The 23,395-nt window shown below is 34.4% G+C and overlaps 1 pseudogene; it reads left to right on the top strand.

Annotated features, from left to right (window-relative positions):
* The first annotated feature begins 1,334 nt into the window (after positions 1 to 1,334).
* Positions 1,335 to 3,128, top strand: LOC136118393 (rho GTPase-activating protein 17 pseudogene; annotated as a pseudogene).
* The last annotated feature ends 20,267 nt before the right edge of the window (positions 3,129 to 23,395 follow it).

Genomic DNA, 23,395 nt, shown 5'->3' with positions numbered 1-23,395 from the left:
GACTGATTTATGCTTCTTGACAAACACAAATCATTATTTACACAACTGTAATACATTTTTTTTCCTTTGAAGAACTGACATAGGGACAATAGTTGTTTATCTTATCTGTGATAAAATTCATCAAAATTGCCTGTGGTTTTAACAAAATGACATTGAACTTTTGAACCGATTTGACTGTAGGAAAATTGAAGCCAAAATTTGTTCAGGAAAAATAGTTAACTGAAAGAAAATACTCTATGGAATTATGTCAGATGTGTAGGTAGGAAGTGACAAATAATGCAGCTATTGACTTCTTTTTCAATAAAAAATCTATGTTATTAGTATGTGGTCTGTGAATTGATAGTTAGGATGACTGGTGAGAGAACCAGTAAAAATTTTACTTAGAAAATATTTTTCAGGATGCCTTTCTTCTTTGGTGTGTAGATTAATAATTTACTCTTTTTTTATGCAGACTTTACCAATTTAACTGTCCATTTCTCATTCTTGAAGGATTCTGACTGATAAACTGTCTTCCAGTAACATTGATTATTCAGCAATGCTGAACTTGCAAAATATAAACAAACTCTGAATCTTCTTGCAAATTTGCAGCCATATCATTGCCTTCTAAATTCAGTGTGTCTAAAGTGTATTAATACTACACTGCATACTGACCATTCAAACTCTTTATCATGTAAGGACTGAAACTAACACTAAGAAGCACTCTTTGTTTTATGCAGAAAGTATTGACATTGGTGGCAACATTAGAGCAATTAAGAGACAGTATTAACTGAAAACTGTTTGGTTTTCAATATTGGATAGAGTGCATAGAAGACACAAACTCCCTTAACTTCCATTTTAATATGATGCTTATGTAAACAGTATGTATGGGGTATTTTCAGAAGCAACTTTAAAAGAAGGCAGAGTAAATTGTATTTGGTAGTACATATTTCACCATTTCCTTTGTTAAAGAGACAAGTCACTTTCAAGGTCACACTTCAGCAACAACCAAGTTAAAATTAATTTTTTTTCAGAAATGGCAATTAAGTGGCAGTATAATTATTTCTTACAAGAAAGAACAATACATCCTGCAAAGAAGAATTTCTCCCACAAAGATTCAAACTGTATGAATATTAAGTGTTTATATTTGCATTATGCAATCAATTTCAAAATAAAGTAGTATCATATACATTCCATATGTTTCCACACTTCCACATTTCATCTGATAGAAGGACCAGGCTTCCACGAATTTTGTGCAACTGACATGACGATTTAGCCAAATTCAACCTGGAGATCCTATAAGAGAGCAACCTGAGGTAAGATAGCAGAAACAGAAACATAAAAAAGAAAGTAGGGCTATGTCACCGCGAGTGACACATGACATGGCCAAAGGTGAGCCTGGAGAACCACTGATGCTGCTGCCCTGCCCTTTCAGGCCCAAGTCCCTAAGGCCTGGCCACCACTGCAACAGTGAAGAAGTTCAACTTCATGAAGCAGCTGGTCAACCAAACTGTGGCTAGAGCTGAGAAAACAGAAGTCCTCTGTGAAGATCTGTTACAATTCAAGCTGTGCATGGACATTGTTCAGTCAATGTACCACCATCCCCACAAGAGCCTGATGGTGTGCTTCCAGGGCCAGTGTGGCACCGATGCCAGGAGGTACAGAAAACCCTTTCAAAACTCAAAATATTCAAAATGCATCAGCTCAGCTAGAAGAATTTCTCTTGGGGAAGATGCTGGACACATGTGGGGATGCTGAGAATCGATTAGCTCTAAACTCTCTCAGCATGATGGAGTGCTTTTCTTTGTTGAAGAAAAGATTGTGGACTTTCTGCATGACATAAACAGAAGTGGAGATCCCTAAATATAGAGAAACAGAGGAAATAGCTCAATAAAATGGGATTTGGTTACAGCTAGGCGGAACTAAGCTCACAAAACTTCAGAAGTCAACTTTCAGGGGCTTCCATAAAAAATAGATACCTTAAGAGATGGTTGAAGCTGGAAATCAAGTAGAACACTGCAAAGATCAATTTGGGGCTTCCCTGGTGGCGCAGTGGTTGAGAGTCCGCCTGCCGATGCAGGGGACGCGGGTTCGTGCCCCGGTCCGGGAAGATCCCACATGCCGCGGAGCGGCTGGGCCCATGAGCCGTGGCCGCTGAGCCTGCGTGTCCGGAGCCTGTGCTCTGCAACGGGAGAGGCCACAGCAGTGGGAGGCCCGCGTACTGCAAAAAAAAAAAAAAAAAAAAAAAAGATCAATTTGCAAGCAGACATGAGCAACTGTATGGCCAAAGAAGGGCAGTATAACAAATTCTTTGTTTCATTATTAGAAGCCCAAGCAGATTACCATCAAAAAGCTTTAGCAGTCTTAGGAAGGGCCCTCCCTGGAATGTGAGCCCATCAAGGTAGGTGTGTGGAAAACCAGCTTTGGGGACTCCTTTGAAAGAATAGAGGTGGTTCTGGTTGAGACCTGTGTCATTGCTCCTCCTAGAGAACCACATAGAGAAGGGCATTTTTAAATTGATATTGGGGCCTCCAAGTTAAAGAAACAGAGCTGTTTTAGACTGCTCTACCCCTAACCTAGATGAGTTCTATTCAGACCCCCAATTCTGTAAGCTGTTGATTTAAAGTCCTAATTATGGAAATTGCCTTAAATTTTGATGACTTTTAATCTGTGTGAATAATGGACACAAGTTGCAAGTGTGTGGGATTAAGACAAAAAAACTTCAAGATTTATGGAGAACAGGTCCAAAGTTGTCACCACAAAATTTCGTTAACTTTAGGTATTTAATTAAGTTCCTTTCAGAGCTTGCTTATACCAGGAGCATTAACAAAATGCACTGCAATCATATTTGTGCCTAACTTGTTATGGGCCAAAAATGAAGGAATGCTTGCTGAAATGGCTGTAGCCACATCCATTCACATGGTTATGGTGATTGAACAAATCATTCAGTATGACAACTGGTTCTTCACTATAAAGGTAAAATGTAATGTATCGGAGCATTTGTACATCTCCACACAAATTCCATCACTCTTCCCACACTGGAAATGACAAACTCGGGGACCCTGCAGAAGAAGTGGCCTGCCAGTTTGGTGGAGATGGAAGGAGAATTGGCTAAGAAGGAGAACTTAAATATGAAGCTTATGGACTTCTAGGGTAGCAATCTAAAGAAAGCATATATCCCCTGCTTTCTACCTGCCTCTCCCATCTGCAGATTACATCACCTTGGCTTCAGTGGGCCCAGAGCACCCTCCCAAAGCTCTACGGCTGAAAGCAGTGAAGGGGATAAGACTGCCCTTACTTTATAGACACATTGGAACAGGGGCTGAGGAACTGGAGTCAGATAACTATTAGCCAAAGCCAGTCTCAGGCAGCTGCCAGGTCCCATCAGCTTTGGTACAGCTCACAGTTCCTCTGATCTTAGCATTCATACTTTGCTCTGAGCTGTTAAAAATCCTTCCAGCACACCTAAAACCAGGAAAACCACCTTCTGGCTACCCTGGGGGCCAGAGTTGTCCAAGAATATCTTAGCATCTAACCAGTCTCTCACCAAATCCTCCTTGCAGTCAACATACAGGGCAGGCTCTAGGCTAGCCCTCCACTGTCTCCAGCTCTCTGGGCCCTGGGGGAACTTCCAGAGCCTGTCCTTTACAACCTCACAAACACCCACTGACACAGCCCCAACCTAGACCAGCCAAGTTGGGTAGCCATAGCCCTTCCAAACCCATGGCATTGACCAATGAGCATGGACTTGAGCAATTATCTCACACTTCTCTCCAGAGTCCAAAACCCTTAGTACTTCACTCAAAGAGGACAGTCCTAGATTTTAGCTTCTTAGATTCAAGCTGTGAGTAACCTTGAGACTGTACAGTTACATAGTGAAATCTTACTGAGACCAAGACAAATACCAAAGCCATGATACTGACCCAGTGTGCCCCCATCCCCTTATTCTCCTGATGCCCACTCAGTGGGGGATGGCAACCTCACCAACACAGCACTAACAGGTTTCAAAATAGTAATGGATATATGATCTTCCATATTTAGTAATAACTGGGGCTTATAATATTTTATGACAACAATTCTAGGTTTTCAGAACCAATTGGCAGCATATTTCCTGAAATACACTCATATTCAGTAAGCAAAAATTGCTTGGCTACATTTTGCTGGATATGGATGTTACAGAAAGGGCAGCCTTATGAAAAAAGCTGCCTCCTAGCCCTTGACCTCTTCTTTACTGGGGAGTGGAATAGGGCAGGCAGCCATACTATGCAAGACTTTGCCTTTTGCTCAGCTTGAGGAAAAAGTGGAGGCTAACACTTAAAGCTGAATGACTTGTGTCTTGAGAAGTTGAATTTATTTAAATGAGAAAGAAATTATGCCAAAAGCAAAAACAAAACAAAATGAAATACCTAGACTGGAAAGAGTATTATTGCTGAGATGTGTATAGGAAGCTTTAGTCACAGCTGTTATTGCAAGCAAGTAGCGCCAAGGCAAATTGAAATGAATAAGAAGCAATGTGTAAATGATTTATTTAATAAAATACATTAATTGTAAGTTACCTACTTCCTGCTACTTGGACTTTCATTCTTATGTATTAGGAATGAGTTGCTTCTCCTTCACTCTTGCTGCAAAATCATTTTGTATTAAGTATGGTCCACTTCTCCCCTAAACTTCTCAAACCATAATCTTTTGTGTTAACTTGACTTTCACTGGTTGGTCCTTAGTTGGAAACAGGAGAAAACAACCAGGAAGCCAAATGTCTTTGACCATTCGGGGTCAATGTCTGCACAGGTAGTGGTTTGTCTTCATGGGTTAGTTCCTTCAGAGGTTGTAGGTAAGAGTTCTAATTGTCATATATGGTTTGGCCATTGTTTGTATATCTGTTGTCTCTCAGTCCTCATTCTGATCATGCTGTCCCTTGCAAGAAGTTGACCAGCTGAGTAAAGGCTAGATCCAGGTCTTCACTGCTTTAGGATTGTTCAGTTGTGTCCTTATGCAACTGTATGAAAAACAATTCTTGGCATTTTTGTTGTACTATCATGGTAATCATCTGACAAAAGAGCAGCTGCATAGAAGCATATAAGATCAGGGATATAATGTAGTGGAGCAGCATACTGACTACTAAAATTAACACAAAGTAACAATAATTAATACTTCATTTAAGATGCTTGGAACCAGGAGCCCAACCTTCTGAACTCAGGCCAAAGAACAAGTCTCATAGACCACAAGGAGAAAACTTAGACATTCAAGTAGCTTCTTCCTTAAGGCAATAATATGTAGCCTATTCTACTTTGCTTGTTTCATTCATCCAAATATAGCAAGAAGTATTAGCAATGGCACAGACATCATTATAATTTACCAACAAGAAATTGAGAGCAATTTCACTAGTCATGCCAATGAGTTCAGACTGACCTATATTCCACCTAGGGCAGAAGTAATATCTTTAATAACTTCTATCAGAGTTATTGATAAGTTTCCTTCACTTTCGTCTATGTGTAAGATTAGCACCAGTGGGGACACTGCTCTGATTTTTCATATTAAAAAATGAATCAGTAATTTGTATGAGTAAAATGTTTGAATAATCAAGAGTGGCCTTTTTTTGGATATTGTGCCTGGGTCAGAATTTCCAGACTTAGTTCTTATAGAATTAGGGTCTCTGTGTATAGAAAAATCTTTAAATGTTATTCCTAAATTTCATGAGTTATTTGTCTGAGGCAAACAAGACCTGAAACCCTGGCTACAAATAAAGTAGTACCTGCTAGGGGAACTCAAAGATGCAGAGAAACAAAGGAGTTGTCCACAACACAAAGTCAGAATCAAAGCCTTACATTAGCTAGGTTACAAATTTGGATCTCTATTAGTCTCTTTCAGGTGGCAAGTACTTGGCCTATTGCTCTGTGAAGATTGTTGAATTCAAATTTAGAATTACCTGTCATGTGATCAATAGATTTGTAATGCTTTTTTTTCTTTCTGGGATGGAGTGGCACTAGCAAAGTCACAGGTTCATTTGTTTATGGTCACTTGTTCATATAGTTGCAAGTAAAAACACTATCCAGTTGTAATTCCCTGAAGTGTCACTTGATGAAAGCAGAACTGGCCACAAATGTTTATCATGAGGGTCTGGTGATACATGGTATAGTCAATAGTAGGTAAAATTGAGGGCAATAACTACATTTGGGATAATCTAAGAATTGTCTTAGAATGTGTATTTTTAAAAAAATTTCCATGCTATACATTTTTATCCCATTTTATATTTTCCATGCTATACATTATTTAAAATGTCTATGTTTTGATCTAAAAAGTATAATAAAGAGGAAAGAAAGTAGAAAAAGGGCCTTATAGGTGAACAACAATGAGGAATCTATTGAAAATAAGAAGAATGATTATAAATGAGAAAGTAAGAAACAAAACAGGACTCAGGTGTCAAACAGACTTAGGTTTGACATCTTGAGTGAAAGCAGTCCACTATCTGACATCATCTGCTTGTTCTGGAGGTCTTGGGTCAGCTTTGTTCTTAGGAAGATGAGCTGCTTCTTTAGGATATCTGTGAATCTTCACTTTGAGGTCCCCTATTGGAGTATTATCCAACTGTGTACAATTCTACATTGCTTCTTTAGTTGTGAAAGGTAAACCTAAGCATTGACTTCCTGAAATTTTTTATTTGTTGTTAATAGAACCTGATAACATTGATTTCAACAAGGTTCAAGACCAGCTTTTTCTCTGATGTCTTTTCCAACACATGAAAGCTCCTTGTTCAAGATCTGAAGAAGAAAGGCAATCTTAACTTGATGGTGATAGGGCAGGGTATAGTACTTAAGTCCCTTGCAATATTTTGCCTTGACTGCATGTAGCAGAGCATAGGCTAGTATAAAAGAGAAAAATCTCTAAATGCATAGACATCTCAGTTACCAATTCATAGAGGGTAAATTGATGTGTCTGTGAGTGAGAGGACTATATGGCCATTAGGGCTAATTGGAGTACCTTTAGCCAAAGAAATTAAAGGGTTTTCAAAATTTTACTAATTTTAATTTAAGGATGCCATTGAGGTTTTCAACCTTTCAAGAAGATTGTGAGTGGTAAGGACAGTGTGGTTTTTGAGTAAGAGATAACATCTTATAGAGTTCTTTTATAATGGTTTCCATAAAGTGTGTACATTGGACACATTATATAAATGTTGGAATGCCCCAGGTTGGAACATAAGGTCAAGCAGCATTTTAGTGACTTGTTAGGGCAGTGACTTTTTAGCAAAAGAGTTCTTCAATCTATTCTGAAAATAGACATAAAGTAACTAAAACATACTCAAATCCCATCGTGAAGGGAAATTGGATAAAAGCCATTTCAGGTTGCTCAAATAGCCCTTGAAGATTTGCTTCCTGACAATGTCCCACCTTTACAGGTTTTCCAGGATTATGTTGTTGACAGGTGATGATAAAAATAGCCTCAGATGTATTATTAAAGTCTCCCAGTTGCTTTGAGATAGTAACCAATTTGTCTTTACTATGATGAATATTTTCATGGAGAAATATTTATGATATCTACTAGAACTCATCTGGCGCCACCAAGAGGCTGACTTGGGAGGACAAGAAATTATTCAGTGAAGGTCAGTGTGAGAATGAGAAACATCAAGAGGCCTCAGTCTTGTGGGATGGAGTGAGGGGAGGCTATTTTAGCGGGAGCCCTATCTTGTGTGAATTTTCTCTCTGAGAATTTCACCAGATTCTCATAGTGAGGATTTGAGAAAGATCCCTTCATGGCACTGGAAGAGGAAAGGAAAATGTAATCATTGTGAAAGATGAGCAGCACGTTATCAATGACAGTGACCTATACTCCAAGGGAAAGAACTTCACCAGATTGCAATTCTGGAAGCACATTCTACTGGGGCAAGTTGATTTCTCCTTGTTCCATCATCTCCCATCTTCCTGGAGGAGAAAAAACAAAACAACAAAATTCTCATTAGGGGATAGGACTTTGAAAAAATAGATTGAGAACTCTGCAGTTAGAGAAAGGAGTAGGGTGTGAGGATAAGGAACAGAAGCACTTGTGAAAGCCACAGTCCTGTGATGCATGGCCATTAAAAGATGAATACTAAATCTGAAGTTTATAGAGTGCTCCTACTAACTAACAATTTACCACCACTCCAACAGGCCTCCAGTTTCATTACAATAGATTACAGATGAAAGAGTTACAAGACACAGACTCTCTCCAAGAGCAGCATATAGGAAATCCCCAAAGCCAAAAAAGAAGACAAAACCAAAGCACACTAGAGAAATAAGTTGAAGCTTCTTGTAACTAAAGCTAAAATAAACATTAGACATATTAACAATTAAATAACACAACCCAAGTACTAGCCAAATTATCATAAGTTCATACTAAAGATTTATGTACTTCATTCTATTACCTGATAAACCTTATCCAACTGTCAACAAAAAATTCAAAAACATGCCAAAAGTCAAGGAAAAGCACAGTCTGAAAAGATAAAACAAGCATCAGAACCATATTCAGATATTAAATAGATATTGGGATTGTGAGAGAAGAAATTAAAAATAATGATGGTTAACATGGTAAGGGATCTAATGCAAAGAGAAGACATATATGAACAGGTAGGTAGTGTAAACAGAAAGATGAAAAGCTATGAAAGAATCAAAAGGTAATACTCAAGCTATGAAATAATTGAAAAAAATCAATGCTAGAAATCAAATAAACAGTAATAGAGATGAAGAATGACTTTAATGAATTCATTGGTAGACTCAACATGGCCAAAAAGAATCAGTGATGAATAAGAAAGATCAGTAGAAACTCTATAGACTGAAATACAAAGAGAAGAAAAAAGAATGATTTTAAAAACAACAACAAAAGAAAAAAGAACATCCAAGAATTGCTTAACAATGTCCAAAGATGTAACATACCTATAAGTGGAGTATAAGAAGTATAGAGAATGGAGCAGAAGAAATATTTAAAGAAATATTGGCCAAGAGCTTTCCAAAATTGACAACGGACAACAAACCACCCATCAAGGAAGATCAGGGAATATCAAACAGGATAAATACCTCCTCTGCAAAGAAAATCCATACGTTGGCATATTATTTTTAAATACAGAAAACCAGATACAAAGAGATAATCTTAAAAGCCAGGAGAGGATGTGTGACACCTTACTTAGATGTGTGACACCTTACTTAGAGAGGAACAAGGATGAGAATTATAGTGGAATTCCTACACAAAATATGCAAGCAATGAGGGGAGTTAAATATTTAATGTGTTGAAAGTAAAAGGAAAAAACTAACTAGAATTTTATCTCCAGGAAATTATCCTTCAGAAGTAAAAGAGAAATAGACTTCCTCATATGAATTAAAACAGACCTGTCCTGCAGACCTGCCTTGAAAGATATTTTAAAAGAAGTTCTTCAGGGAGAAAGAAAATTCCATTGATCTGACACCGGATCTAAATAAAGCAAGAGCACGAGAGAAGGAATAAGTAAAGATAAAATAAAATAGCTTTTTCTTATTTTTAAATGTTCTAAAAGATAACACTTCGTTAAAGTAATAATAGTATACATGTGTTGGGTGATTATGGTTTATGGATAAGTGAAATGAATAAATCAATGCCACAAAGGATAGGAGGGAAGAATGGGAATACTCTATTGCAAGGTACATGCACTACATATATAGCAGTACAGTAGTGATATGTGTAGCAGTATAGTGTTATTCAAAGGTGAACTTAGATTGTTTTGAAATATACATTTTGAACCCTAGAACAACTACTAAACATTTTTTAAAAAGAGATATAAATGATATATATGCTAAGGGAGGAGAGAAATGGAATCATATAAAATACTCAGTTAAAACCAGAAAAGGCAAAAAAAAAGGGGGAAGGGAGAAACAACAAAAAATACAATGAGTAGAAAACAAACACAAATATGATAGACATTAATCCTCTGTATCAAATAAGAATGTTCTAAAGACACCAACTGAAAAACAGATGCCAAAATGAATAAACAAAGACCCACCTATATGTCATAAATAAGAAACTCACTTTAAAGACTTAGATGAGTTAAAAACAAAAGGGCAGAGAATGATATACCATAATAACACTAATAAAAACACTAAAGCACCTTCCTATTCAAAATGCATTTAAAATTTACTTTAAGGTTTATCATTATAATAAAATTTTTTCTGTTATTGCTATAGATTGCACATTCAGAAATTATAATTACTTTATAGCAAATTTATGTAACTTTTACTACTATTGAACATTTGTTTTGAGGTTTCTTACATTTTATTAAAAGATTTGGAAACCGAGTAAAACCAGTCAATATTACTTTTAACATTTGTGCCATACTTTGAGAAAACTTACTACATTAATAATTATTTCAGCTTTCATTTAAAGACTAAATGATTCTAAATATTACTTAAGAAGATGTTTTAAAGAACATTCAATTACTTTTAGATTTAATTCACAAGTTAATTCTTCTAGGAGTATTTTTATTTAACAATGGATATGATATTAAAAGAATATTTATAAGGCAAAGAAACCCATCTCTAGTAAATGTAACTCCAAAAAACCGTATGTACAATTTATTGAACACTAGCATTCACATTCGATGTTGATATATTTTAAATAAATTTATACTTATGACAGCTTATATGCCTGGGGCAAGGTATGATGTTTTATTCAAATGGCAAGGTATGAATTTTTTTTTTAAAATGTACATCAGAGAAATACTCTTCTTCAATTTTAGAAATTTTGTCCACAAAGGAGGTTTTTAAGAAAAAATGTAGGACAGCAAAGTAACTTTTATCGAAATTGTGTGATGATTTTTCTCTATTTTTTAATCTTTACATCTTTATTTTTATATTTTTTGTGCAATCAATGACAATTGTATTATTTGGTTATATTGATTGAGCACTTACCACATGCCAGGCTTTGTGTGAAGTGCTAACTATAGATTTTTTCATTTTAAAATTGAAGCCATAATTTATATACAGTAAAATTCACACTATTAAGTGCTCAGTTCTGTGAATTTTTTAAATGTATACAGACCTATAGTTACCACTAAATTCAGGATAAGAGCAGTACATCATTTTAAAATATTTCTCATGTCTTTTTGTAGTCAACCCCTTGGCTTTACTTCAGACTCTGGCAACAATTGATCTGTTATCTATTCTTAAAGTTTGCCTTTGAAAGAATGTCATATAAATGAAATCATACAATATGTAATTTTTTGAGTCTGGATTTTTTCACTTTGCAAAATGTATTGGAGATTCATCCATATTGTCACATGTAGCCATAGTCTATTCCTTATTGTGGAAGAATACTTTGAATTCTATTGTGGAGATTTGGATGTATCATAGTTTGTTTACTCATTTCACAGTTGGGGAACATAATTATTAATAAAGCCTCTGTACACATTCACATACAGGTTTGTGTCAATGTAGGTTTTCATATTACTTGGTCAAATTTCTTGAAGTGTGATTACTAGGTTATATGATGAGTATATTTTTATCATTATCAGTAACTGCCCAACTGTTACTAAAGGGATCTACAAACTTGCATTCCCCCAATGATATGAGAGTTCCAATTGCCCCCAACCTCTACCAGTACTTAGTATTGCTTATATTTGTAAAGACATTCTAATAAGTGTGTTTCAATTTGCGTTTCATTAATGAATAATGATGCTGAGCATTTTTTAATATGATTATTTGCCATATATATTTCTTCTCTAGTAAAGTATATGATCAATTTTTTAAATTAGGTTAGTTGTTTATTATTGAGTTTTGAGTATTCTTTATATATTGTGTGTACAAGTTCTTTATAAGATAGATCAAATATTTTCTCCCAGTTTGTGCTTGAATTGAGATTTTCTTAAAAGTTTTAATTTCAGTAAAATCCAATTTATGTTTTATATTTTATGAATTATGCTTTAAGTAAACTAATGTCATATGATTTTCCCATATTTTCTTCTAGATATTTTTATAGTTTTAGCTTTTACCTTTAGGTGTACAATACAATTTGAATTAATTTTAAAATATATTTTTCTGTAAGTGTGTTTATGTGGTTGTCTATTCAAAAATGTATCATTGGTCTATGTACAAAGAGTGAGTGAAACCAAAATTTTCACAAATATTTTCTATGACAGTAAATGTCACTGATTTTTAAAGTTAATGAAATGTGATCTTGCATGTTTTCTGAAAGTATATTTAAATTAAAATAATAAATGTAATTATGAATATAAATATTATATAAATATCTAGTTGAATTCAAGAAGAATCTTCTAACTGAAAATACCATTTCTATCAATTATAAGTCTATAAAATTTTAAACATGAGAAATATAATGTGATGCTTATAATGTAAATAATTGGACATAGATATTACAATTTTTAAAAAGCACATTAAAATATAGATATAAAATTGCATATCCCAAAGTTAATTTCTGTTCGATTGTAATCTTGAAGAAATTCACCAGGATGGTTAACCTATGCACAATACATGTATTTGATGACTTAAATGTTCTAAAGTTGGATATGATTGCTAAAAACATTCATTATATTTCTAAGCAATATTCACTTATTTTCTCATTTGAATTTATTAAAATATGGAACTATATTAGAAATAATTCATCTTGACAAAACCCACAAAAATCATTTCAGTAAAGTTTTTTGTTTGTTTTTATTTTTTAGCTGCACGTAGAATATCTCCCATTTGCCTTCTATGAGGAAAATTATTGCCAAATAAACATTATATCAGTGATATTACATAGGGAAAGTGAAAAAAAGCAATAACTGTTGTGGATTATTAAAAAGTGTTTTACATTTTTCTTTGACATTTTTTATATGGTATTTTTCTTACTGATCTACTTAAATTGTTACTCTGAGTAAAATGAATATGAATTTGTCTATTAACAGCAAATAACAACTTTATTAAATTATATTGATTCTTAAGTTATCCAATTAACTAAATGATAAAATTTCTCTTTTCTTTCAAAAGATCTCACTGTTATTCTCTAACACACTTACATATCCATTATCTTGATAAAGATAGATTCATATAACACCTCAGCTATCAGGATGTCTCCAGAGTGCACTAGCAGTTTTATAAATGTCAGCTCCTGAGTATTACATGTGAAAATGCAGCAGTGCAGTAAAGCATCGAACTGGCCTTGTTTCAATCACTGGAGTATTACATTTTAAAGGTCAGATATATATGATTATTTTACCTGAGCCACCTTGTTGGGAGGAGAGTGACTGAGTCACTCACGAATTGCTCCAATTTTCTTAATGGTTCAAAACTTAAAGGAAAGAACCTTGGAAATATGAAGTGAAGAATCCAGACATCAAAAATGTAAAACAATTTATCACAAGACTGTAGTTTGTACACATGAGTACTTGGTGTTAAAAATTGGGGAGGATATAAACAATTTATGTTTAAAATATAAATGTGATGTAGCTTTAAAAATTGTATACGCTTATCCTAAGTAACTTGTGAAAAATAGTGGCATAAGTAATTGTTCTATATCTTATTCTATATCTCTATATATTCTACATACAATTTGACGTATTATTTATTCTTAATTTGCATAGAATTCTATTTGATCAATTACAACTTCATGAGCTCTATAAACTTGCCCCAATTCTCCTTCAAAAAATTATTGAAGGTGCATGTTGAGATTCACTATGAAAACATTAATTCTTTCAGGTCATCATGAATAAGTGGCAAATAAATCCAGTAGGCACCATTTGCATGAACAGTATCCTGACTTAGTATTGTAGTGAAATAGTTCCATATCATTTTTTTTTTTTTTTCGCGGTACATGGGCCTCTCACTGTTGTGGCCTCTCCGGTTGTGGAGCACAGGCTCCGGATGCGCAGGCCCAGCGGCCATGGCTCACGGGCCCAGCCGCTCCGCAGCGCGTGGGATCTTCCCTGACCGGGGCACAAACCCGTGTCCCCCGCATCAGCAGGCGGACTCTCAACAGCTGCGCCACCAGGGAAGCCCCCATATCATATTTTAAAATTCCCTGAAAAACAACAATAGTATTACCTGTAAATATTTTTCACTTTACATCATCTACAGTAGAGCTACATGACTGTAACTCAACACCAGACCCAGAATAGACAGAGAAGTATGGCCATATCCACACATATTTATATGAATAATCATAGGTAGGGCTATTTTTTCTGGAATTTATCAGGAAGTCCACATCAAAAGATGCATTTATATAATTTTCTTCAAATACTCTGTTCATTAAAACAAAGAAGTCTAAATTCAAACCAAAAATACGATCTCTTGAGAGATCTTAACAAAAATGAGGTAGCTAATGAAGACCAAGGCACCCACTCAAATATATTAGAACACAACATTCATAGATTAAATGCTCTATCCCTTTCAATGAGATATTGATGTATTCAATTTGTATTTCACCATTATCTCTAAATTTCCCTGTGCTGTATTCATACATATCTTCAATATATGTGAAAAGTTAGATTAAAGGTTAATCTAAAAATTAACTAATAAGAACCTAAAATCTAGAAGGAGAGGTTGTTTGAAACTATCAATGTCCATTACAAGTGAGGATTTCATATAAAATATTTGCTTTTAAATGACATCCAAGAAAGATACACTTCCAGAATAGCAGAATAAGAATTAGCTTCACCGTAAAAGTAATAAGATCCCTCACAAATATTGTTAAAATAAATTAATAATCAAAAATCTTCCCATAAAGAAAAAATCCAGGCTCAAATAGCTTCACTTGTGAGTTCTAATAGATGTTTAAAGACGAATTAACACTTATTTTTCACAAACTAATCCAAAACATAAAAGGAGAGGTGCTTCATCCCAGCTCATTCTATGAGACCAGTATTATCCTGATACCAAATCCAGACAGATACCACAAGAAATGAAAACTATAAGCAAATTTCCTGTACAAAAATAAGTATAAAAATCATCAACAAATACTAGTAAACTGAATAATGCAGTATATAAAAATGATAATACACCATAATGAAATAGTATGACAATACATCATAACAAAATTGATCTCAGTAATGCAAGCTTGGTTTAACATACAAAAATCAATCACTGTAATGTGCCATATATAAAGAAGAAAAATACTTTGTTCATCTCAATAGACAGAAAAAAAGCATATGACAAAATCAATCACACTTTCATGATAATAACACTCAAACTTGATAAAAGGTATCTATGAAAAATTCCCATTTAATATATACTTAATAGTGCTTTCCTCTAAAGGTCTTGTGTAAGACAAATATGTCTGTTCTCACCACTATTATTCAACAATGACCTGGAGGTTCTAGACTGGGCAATCAGGGAAGAAAGTGAAACAAAATGGAATAAAATTAACAAGGAAGAACAAAAATTATCTCTATTCACAGATGTTATAACCTTAATTTTTATTGAAGTATATTGATATATTATATTAGTTTCAGGGATACAGCATAGTGATTCAGTACTTTTACAGCTTATAGTCCATTAAAAGTTATTATAAGATAATGTTGATAATTCCAGGTATATACAATATATCCTTGTTTATTTTATACACAGTAGTTTTTGTCTCTTAACGTACAACTGCCCCCTTCCTTCTCCCCACTGGTAACCACTAGTTTGTCTTCTATATTTGAGTCTGTTTCTGTTCTGCTACACACATTGATTTGTATTATTTTTTAGATTCTATATATGTGATATCATACAGTATTTGTCTTTCTTTGTCTGACATTGTATTTACCTAAGCTCATATTCTCTAGGTCCATCCACATTGCTGCAAATGACATTATTTTGTATGGCTGAGTAATATACTATATTATATATGATATATATAAATATATTTAAATGACATCTCCTTTATCCCTTTCTCTGTTGGTAGACACGGGTTGCTTCCATATCTTGGTTGTTGTAAATAATGCTGTTATGACATTGGGATGCATGTATCTTTTCAAATTTGTGTTTCTATTTTTTCTGCATATATATCCAAGAGTATAATTGCTTCATCATATGGTAGTTCTATTTTTAGTTTTTTGAGGAAACTCCAAGTGTTTTCCATAGTGGGAGCACCAATTTATATTCCCAGCAACAGTATACAAGGGTTCCCTTTTCTCTAAATCCTTACCAACATTTGTTATTTGTAGACTTTGTGATGGTAGTCATTCTGACAGGTGAGGTGATATTTCATTGTTATTTTGATTTGCGTTTCTCTAATGATTAACAATGCTGAGCATATCTTCCTGTACACGTTAGCCATGCCCTTCTTTGTCTTTTGTTCAGCCTTTGTTTTAAAGTCTGTTTTGTCTGATGTGAGTATTGCTACACTCACTTTCTTGTCATTTCCATTTGCATGAAATATCTTTTTCTATCCCTTCACTTTCTGTCTGTGTGTTTGTTTAGCACTGAAGTGAGTCTCTTGTAAGCAGCATATCTTGCAGGTCTTGTTTTTTATCCAACCAGCCACACTATGTTTTGATTGGAGCATTTACTCCACTAACAATTAAAGTAATTATTGATAGGTATGTATTTATTGCTATTTCATTACTTGTTTTCCAGTTGTTTTTGTAGCTCTTCTCTGTTCATTTCTTCTTTTTGTTCCTTCTCGTCATTTAATGATTTTCTTTAGTAGTGTGCTTATGTTCCTTTCTTATTAGCTTTTGTTTATGTATTGTATGTTTTTGATTTGTTGTTATCATGGAATTCATATATGTTGACCTGTAACTATATAGACTTGTTTGAAACTGGTAGTCATTTAAGTTGAAACACATTGTAAAAATCTACATTTTTACACCCCTCCCCCACATTTTTGTTTTTGATGTCATATTTTCATCTTCATGCTTATCCCTTAACTGTTTATATTATAGTTATAGTTGCTTTAAAATTTTTGGCCTTTTAATATCTGTACTGGCCTATTTAATTGGTTGATCCTCAGTTCTTATTACATATTTGCCTTTCCTAGTGTGATTTTCCCTTTCCTATAGATTCTTACTTCTTTTTCACTGAAAGAAGACTCTTCTAAGATTTATTTTAGGGTAGATTTAGTAATGATGAACTCTTTTAGTTTTTGCTTGTCTGAGACGTTATTTATCTCTCCTTCTATTCTAAATGATAATCTTGCTGGGTAGAGAGTGTCCTAGGTTGCAAGTTCTTCGCATTCAGCACTTTGAATATGTCATGCCATTCCCTTCTGGCCTGCAAACTTTCTGCAGAAAAAGCAGCAGCATTCCCTCGTATATGACTCTTTGTTTTACTCTTGCTGCCTTTAGAATTCTCTCTTTAACTTTAACTTTTGCCATTTTAATTATGATATGTCTTAGTGTGGATATGTTTGGGTTCATTCCGTTTGGTACTCTCTGTGCTTCCTGTACCTGAATATTTGTTTCTTTCTTCAGGTTTGGGAAGCTTTCAGCCATAATTTCCAAAAATACATTTTTGATACCCTTCTCTTTTTCTTCTCCTTTGGGGACTGTATAATGCAAATGTTGGTAAGCGTAATGTTTCCCAGAAATCTCTTAAATTATTTTCAGTTTTAAAAAATTTGAGTTGCTTTTTGCTGTTCTGATTGGGTGATTCCCATTATTCTACTTTCCAGATGACTTATGTGTTCTTCTGTATCATTTAGTCTGCTATTTATCCTTTCAGGTGTGTGTTTGTTTTTTTTTTAATTTCAGCTATCAAATCCTTTATTTTTGATTGGGTCTTCTTTTAATGTTTTCTAGTCCTTGTTAAAGTGTTCACTGTGTACATCAAGTTTTTCCCCCTAATTCAGTTAACATTTTTATTACCAATGTTTTTAATTCTTCTTCTGGTTAGTTGTTTATTTCTCTTTCATTATTTATTTTTCCAGGGATTTTCTCATGCTCTTTCAATTGAGAGTAGTTCCTCTCTGTTTTCATTTTGGTTTACTTTCTCTGTCTCTATGAATTTAGGTGAAACAATTACCTATTTTTGTCTTAAAGTGGTGATCTTATGTGGGAAATCCCTATGCAGACTTTGTGTGCCCAATATCTTTAGTGGGGGAGCTGGATTTGACATGAATGCAAGTCACATCTTAGGGTGTTCTGGTGGCTATTACCTTGGTAGGGGGTGGAGCTGGAGTTGGAGGGGCTATAGCTTGAGGTGATTGTGAGACAGGACTTCCTCTCTCCTCAGTGGCTATGGCCACCCTCTCAAGGGCATGGTCTGATCCCAAGTTGCTGGAGTGAAGCCCGGAGATTCAGGCCTGAGCTGCAGCTCTGTTCCCTTTAAGTGTGTGTTTTTCCCTCTCTCCACACCAGGATCTTTGCCCCAGAGTGAGGGAGTGCTAAAGCAGGTGGGGTCCCTGTGACCTCTTGGCATGTATGGCTGGGGGAGAGCTGTGGTGGAGCAGCCACTGTCAGAGATCTGGGCTGCTCTGGGGTGCTGCTTGAGTAAGCGCCAGCAATGAATGCCACTCCGCACCAAGGTTTTGCCTCAGGACCAGGTCACCTCTCAGTCCCACGATTAAGTCTTTTCCCCAGTCATGGCCACCCTAGATCCAGTGCTGCACTCTGTGATGTGGAGTGAGTGGAGCTGAAGGGGTCACTTGGCTTGGGCAGGGGCTATGGTGAGTCAGTCATGGAGACCAGTCAGCCCCTGGAGCAGACTTCTCTTCTTTCTGCCTCAGGGGCAAGCCAGCATGTTCCTGCTCCACAGGAGTGGAGATCAGGTTTCCCACCCACTCTTCAGCTAGTCTCAGTGGTCCTCCAACTAGCTAAGAGGGCTTGTCTACCTTGCATAGGAACCCAGGATTCGTATGCCCAATCTGTGGCACAAACCACTCATCCCTTAGGTGGGTGTCCACCTGTGTTATCTCCCTTTTCCTCTGAGTCCTGTCCCAGGGACACAGGTCTCAAGCTGATTGCTTTTCTTCCCTTCCTACCTGTTTATCTTTCTTATAGCCTTGGCCATAAAGGAGTCCTTCTTTCAGTTTCCAGTTGGTTTTCAGTAATAATTTTTCCACATGTAGATGTATTTTTGATGTGTTTGTGGATATAGGTGGAATCCACATCCTCTTATTCCACCACCTTAATCCAAATCCCCTGTTATAAATGTTATAAGCAGAAAATCCTAATGAATTCATACACAAAAAGTATGAAAACCAATAAAGGAGTTTAGCAAAGTTGCAGAATACAAGATCAGTGGACAAAAATCAGTTGTATTTTTATATACTGGGAATAAGCAATCTGAAAATAACTTTATGAAAGCAATTCCATTACAATAACATTAAAAATAATAAAATAATTAGGAATAAATTTCACAAATATATGTAAGAGTTGTACAAAGCAGATATCCAAGTAAAATAATTAATTTGGACCTTTACTCATACCAAATGCAAAAATTACTCAAAATAGATCAAATATCAGAATGTCAAAGCTACTCTTTAGGAAAACTTAAGAGTATTTTCAAGACCTTGGATTTGATATTTTATTAACGAAGACATCAAAAGCATAACCAACAAAACAAAACATATATAATTTGTAACTAATCAGGATGCCAAACTTTTGTGCTTGAAAAAACGCTATCAAGAAAAACAAAAGACAGCTCAAGAATGGAAGAAAATTTTGCAAATCATGTATCTGATTGGGGTGTAGTTTTCAAAGTATATAAAGAAGTTTTGTGACTCAACAATAAAAAGACAAAAAAATTAAAAATGGGAAAATAATTTAAATAGACTTTTTTCAAAGAAAAAATATAAATAGAAGTAAACAAATAGACATCATTAGTCATTGGAGCAATGCAAATCAAAACCACAATGCGATATTACTTCACACCCTCTAGGATGCATAGTGTCTAAGAAATAAGTAATAACAGGTGTCAGCGAGGATATGGAGAAATTGAAGCTCTTGGTTTCAAATTGTAAAACAATCCAGTCACTTTGGAAAACAGTTTGGCAGTACATCAAAATGTTAAATAGACAGGTACCATATGACCCAGGAATTCTACTCTTAGGTATACACTCAAGAGAACTGAAAACATATGTTCAGACGAAAACTTGTACTAATACTGATAGGATTATTATTCATAGTAGTTAAAAATTACTAAATTAGTAATTTTTTACTAATTTAGTAAAAAATTACTAAATTAGTAAACCAATTGCCCATCAACTAAACAAAATGGATAAATAAAATGTGGCATGTCCATACAAGGGAGTACTATTTGGTAATAAAAAGGAATGAAGTACTGAAACATGATACATTATGGATGAATCTTGAAAACATGCTAATTGAAAGAAACCAGTAATGCAAGTCCACATATTGTATGATTCCATTTATATGAAATGTCCAGAATAAGAAAATTTATAGAAAGATAAAATAGATTAACAATTGCCAGAATCTAATACTGGGAAGAATATGAATGACTACTAATGAGTCTGGTGTTTCTTTTTGAGATGGCGAAAATATTCTGAAATTAGATAATGGTAATGGCTGCATAACTCTGTGAATATACTAAAAGAACTGAACTGTATATTTTAAATAGGTTAACTATATTTTATGTGAATTATACCTTAATAAAACAGTATTTGAGGAACAAGAAACAAAAAATGTGGGCAGATACTCTTAAATTCGGGACTATATCAAAACCCTCCCTTTTGTTAAAAAAGAAAGAAAAGAAAATGAATAAAAGATTCCGATTAACTTAAAAACAATGCAAAGGAAACAATGTGAATAGTTCTACAATACAACTATCCTGGACTCTTCAAAATGTTTATACCAAATATAAAAAATCTAGTGGAACTGTTCTAAGATTAAAAAGAGAACAAAAAGAAGCATCAACCAAGTGCCAAACAAAAAAAAGTCTCATCCAAATGATTTGGGTCTCATTAACCTAATCAGTTTTTTTTCAGTGTTACAAAATCTGAAAGAAAAGAGAAAATATAAAGTGAGCTACCATGTATTAGAAAAAAAAAAAGGACAAATAAGTAACAAAATAATTCATACAATGATTGTATATGAAACAAATACATGCTATTCTATATAAAATAAATCCATTTGTACCAAGGTAAGCATAAGTATTTTACATGATATTAAAAGGGTTATGCTTTCAGGATAAAATCACTTAAAACTTTTGTAACTAGAGGCAAAAATTAACAACCTCAATATAATATTAACATATTTAGAAAGATCTATTAAAGTCATTGCTATAGGACTTAAAGAAGCACAGGCAGTAGCAAAATAATATGTCTTATCCTGAATTTGGTGTATTAGGAATATTTGGGCTGAAAATATCAGAAAACTCAATTAACAATGGCTTATAAATCAATATTGTTCATTTTCCTTATAAAACAAGATTTAAGAGAGACACTTCCCGGCTTTGTTTCAGCTAATCAAAGACTTAGACCCTTTGAATAGTTCTGTCTACTATATAGTCAATTATTAATCTTTCACATGTGCTTTATAAAATATGAATATGGGTTTAGGTTTCTACAAATACGACTTTTTAATATTTTTGTTCAATTCCTCAATATTTTTCTAATTATCTGCCCTTGCATTCATTTCTGAGAAATAAAAATTATACCCAATTCTATTTTTAATAATGATTATCTTATCCAGTTGTCTTATTAGTTGTCTAATTTGAGAGTTTGGTTTGGGAGCTTACCTGTAGTTATCATTGTAAAGAGCATACAGCAGCTGGATTTTATACTTTAGTTATTACATGTTTTACCAAACTGAGACTCTACTGTAATGAAAAAAGGATTTATCTCTGCTGTTTTCTTTTCACTGATTTTTTCTACTGATAAAAATACTAAATGATATTTTATATTGTATTTTTTAGTCTTTCAATGTTTTCCTTTGCTTTTGCTTCCTTTCCTTTACTCCTGTGAATTGATCTCCTTTATTCCATTTCTTTTACATTTTCCATGGTTATCTTTGAGAATTTCTTTTTTTTTTTTTTTTAATTCAGTACACGGGCCTCTCACTGTTGTGGCCTCTCTCGTTGCGGAGCACAGACTCTGGACGCGCAGGCTCAGCAGCCACGGCTCACAGGCCCAGCCACTCCGCGGCATGTGGGATCTTCCCGGACCGGGGCACGAACCTGTGTCCCCTGCATCAGCAGGCGGACTCTCAACCACTGCACCACGAGGGAAACCCTAGAATTTTTAACTTGCACTTTTAATATGACAAAGTCTCAAGTCAATCAAAATTCACATTTTCCTGGTAAAAAATACAATTACAGTTAGCTCAAACAAAAGTTTAGTTGCTATTACAGAGATTCAAAATTAATAATTTTTAAAACAGCCATCCAGAAGCATGTGAGCACATCTGAGTGGTTAAAATGATGTTCTACCATGAACAATCATCAATATTATGGGTTACAGAAGAACGTGCATTTGTGTCAGCAGTAACAGGAGTTTTACTAGGGTACCTATTCATCTCTGAAACACAAGTATTCTGAGATAGTTGTCACTTATAACATCAACAACAAATATACACACACACACAAACACATACATAATAAGATGTATAGTTGTGGCTTGAAAGTAAGGATACTGAGGGTTCAGCGGGGGCCTCCCATATTGGAAATATTCATATAAACTTACCTCAAACCACTACTTCTCTGTTTACCTTCTCAACCTTTGTTCTTCCCCCACTCACCTCTTTCTATGTATACCCTCTTGATTTCACTCCACACACCTGAACTCAAAGCCCCATCACTTCATATTAATTTTCACACACACAAACATACACACACACACACACACACACACACACACATGCTACATCACACCTAAAGATTTAATGAGTAACTACCCTGGAGATTTGGAATTATACTTAGTCAAAAAATATTTACATTGAGTAATATTTGGTAAAAGTGGAAAACAGATCATTGAGCTAATTCCACATAATCATAATTGTTTAGTAATTTCCTTCTGCTTCAATTTGATGGTACACCTGTGCACAAGGGCTTGAAATGTCTTATTTTGAATAACGTAGAAGTTTAATTCCAGAATGTCTTCTGAACATGGTTGACTATTTTTATCACTCTGTACAGCTTTAGAATTGTTTTGAGATAGAAGAATTGTTTCAAGAAGAATACTAAAGTATTTTAGTTTTCATGTGGAGTTTTCATTATTTCAAACCACATTTAAAAAAAGTATTTCTAAGGAAAACAAACGTCTTGTGATCAAATGATATTATACATTTGTAAAGCTTAAATTCTATCTGAAACTAGAAATTAACCCCTAAGAATCTCCATAATAATAGATTATTATACAGAGATTGTTAAGATTCATATAATATCTATATATGTCTGTATAATAATCTAGAAAATCAGGTAGCTTGGGTAGTTCTTGACTTAAGCAAAATAAAAATATAATTCTTAATTTTTGCTTAAGCATATTTTTAATTTGAGTTCTATTTGCTTACATTAGTGGAAGAGCCTGCTTCATGATATTCAAAGTGGGAATT

Source organism: Phocoena phocoena, chromosome 2 (genome assembly GCF_963924675.1).
Source record: "Phocoena phocoena chromosome 2, mPhoPho1.1, whole genome shotgun sequence".
NCBI classification, from domain to species: domain Eukaryota; kingdom Metazoa; phylum Chordata; class Mammalia; order Artiodactyla; family Phocoenidae; genus Phocoena; species Phocoena phocoena.
The sequence above is the reverse complement of the archived record's forward strand: the minus strand, read 5'-3'. Positions and strand labels throughout refer to the sequence as shown.